This window comes from Nematolebias whitei, chromosome 2, assembly GCF_014905685.2.
Source record: "Nematolebias whitei isolate Nwh7 chromosome 2, NemWhi1, whole genome shotgun sequence".
Lineage (NCBI taxonomy): Eukaryota > Metazoa > Chordata > Actinopteri > Cyprinodontiformes > Rivulidae > Nematolebias > Nematolebias whitei.
The window spans coordinates 36,944,593-36,947,301 of NC_056499.1; positions in this window are offsets into that span (position 1 = coordinate 36,944,593).

The window sequence follows — 2,709 nt, forward strand, 5'->3', positions numbered from 1 at the left end:
TGTGTGTGTGTGTGTGTGTGTGTGTGTGTGTGTGTGTGTGTGTGTGTCAGGGAGGAGAGGAAGCTTTGTTTGGCAGCAGTTCACCCTGATCATCCTTGACTGCTCCGTGTCTTTGTGTGTGGTTTACAGAGCGTGGAGTTCTCTTTGTATGAAGAACTTGATCTGTGACAGTTTCACACACACCAGCTACAAACAGACAATCTCACCTTGTCTGTTCATGTGTGTGGCCCATCATGCATGTCTGTTTAGAAAGGATGAACATGCTCATATTGTTAATGTTTACTCATATTTACACAACTTGCGCTCGCATTTGCTTCAAAGGTGCTTTAAGCGGCTCTAGCAGGAAGAGACGTTTTAAAAAGCGCTTGTGAAAAGTAGCGTGGAAATTGCTCAGGTGTGTGTTTGTGTGTTTCAGGTTGAGGTGGAGGCGGTGGTGCCACGATGGGCCTGTTTCCAACTGGAACACGGTGTCAGATTGAGGGACCTTCAGCTGACAGGCCCGGGAGCTCGCTGGACCGTATGTGTGTGTCTGTGCATGCAGAAGGGTTTGTGATTGTATGGTCATGCATGTGTGTGACTGTGTGTGAAGACGGGTGAACGCACGCGTGTGGGATTCTATCTGTGCATTTGTGTGGCACACAGTCGCTGTGTGTGTGTGTGTGTGTGTGTGTGTGTGTGTGCGTGTGTGCAAATCTCCCAGGGTAGCAATCCATCTTGACAGTCTGCGTAGCCCCATCACATCACTGTCACGCCACTTTCTCACTCGGATGAGAGATGGAAGGAGTCCAGAGGGGAAGAGAGAGATGGAGGGAGGGAGTGAATGACGGAGAGAATGACAGATCTCATTGGACTCGTCAGGAAAAAGTGCTGTGACACGGTGAGAGGAAGGGTGGAGCGTTGCGGTCAAGGCCAAACAAAACAAACTAATCAACTTCCACATGACGTGTGGATATTGACCTAATTAGACGTCTCTGTTCAATTGATTGCTTCTGAGATTAATGGCATGAAACTGAAATTTCCACAGTTTTCAGCGCTGACTGCAGATGAACTTGTGCCAGGAGGTTCTGAGAGCTTCAGATTCTCCGCAGACACAAAACAAGTTACAGAACAGAGAGACGTCATTTCAGTGATACTCAAGGTGAGGAAGGGGATCCCTCATTTATTGTTGTATAATATCAGAGCCAGTGATCAGTTCTATTATTTTCTATTTTTTTACTTTAAGCTGATGTCATAAACAATCTTATGCCATATTGTGCCCACAATTTCCAGCAGGGCATAGTCTGCACTACTCGACATTTGGCAGTGCTAGTGGGCATAAAGTTCTGTTAGTGTGTGATGAGTAAAGACATAAAATCCACAAGTGTTTGAGGAGAGTTGACCTTACCCAACATGTCAGATATGTTTGAATTTCTGGAGCTGGATTTGGACACAGTCAGGAAGTGAGAGCTGATTACTGACTGGATGGTGACCGACATGTTAAATGCTGACAAAACCAAATGTTGTTTTCAAACAGGAAGTTGGTCCCAGCAGTCCTTCCTCTCATCTTATCTACGAATGGTGTTCCTACTGGGTTTGTGGATTCTTACAAATACTTGGGAATCCCGGTCGATGTACATCTCTCTTTTAAGCCTCATGTTGAAAACTTGATGAAGAAACTGAAAGTAAAATTGGGTTTCTTTTTCAGAAACAGATTTTGCTTTAATCCAAATGCTAGAAAACACCTTGTGGCTGCTACTTTCCTTCTCTCCATTTACTACAGTGACATCATTTACATGAATGCTCCTGGAAGCACCTTACAGATGTTGGACGCTGTCTATCACAGTGTGCTAAGATTTATAATGTTCTGTAACGATCGTACCCAACACTGCACCCTGTACTCTTCGGTCAGTTGGTCACCATTATCTTCACACAGAGTCTCTCACTGGTACGGTTTCATCTTTAAATTACTTCTTGGTCTGCTGCCTTCATACATCTCCTCCTACATGTCACTTCATCAGTGCAGCTACAACGTGCGCACTCACGACATCATTACCTGCAGTGTTCCCTCAGTGTTTCCTGGAACACTTTATAAAAAGATCAGAAGGTCTCGACTTTGACCTCACTAAAGGATTCTGACAATTGTTAAGTTTAATGGAAAAACCAATGTATACATGTTCCTATTTTTAGTATTTTTACCTCGTTTCATAATGTAGCTTGATTTTATTTTATTTTATATCACTACTTTTATTTACGTTTCATTTTATATGCATTTTATGGATGTTTTTTTCTGTATGTACCTTATCTGTGGTTTGTCTAAAACAGGTCTCTCTTGTAAATGAGTCCTTGTGACTCAGTGAGACTAACCTGTATAAATAAAGGTTGAATGAAAATGGATGGATGTGCACCACTCCAGATATTTTTTCCTCCATTTATATTTCTTTCCTGAGCCACACATTCTAACAAAAATGCTGGAATACTCATGAGGTACCACTAGATGGCAAGACCATCCACATTAATGACATTTTAAAGTACAGAGAACGTGCACACACAGTAATGTACTGTATCTGATGTGCACAGGAAATAAACTCATTATTTGGTGCACACCAGATAATCCTTTATGTAACCTAGCGAGCTACAGTACATGTACTAACTCAGATTACTAAAGAGAATAGCTTCAGATTTTTTTCTTTTTCCCCAACGACTGCAAACTTTTCCATACCACCGCAAACA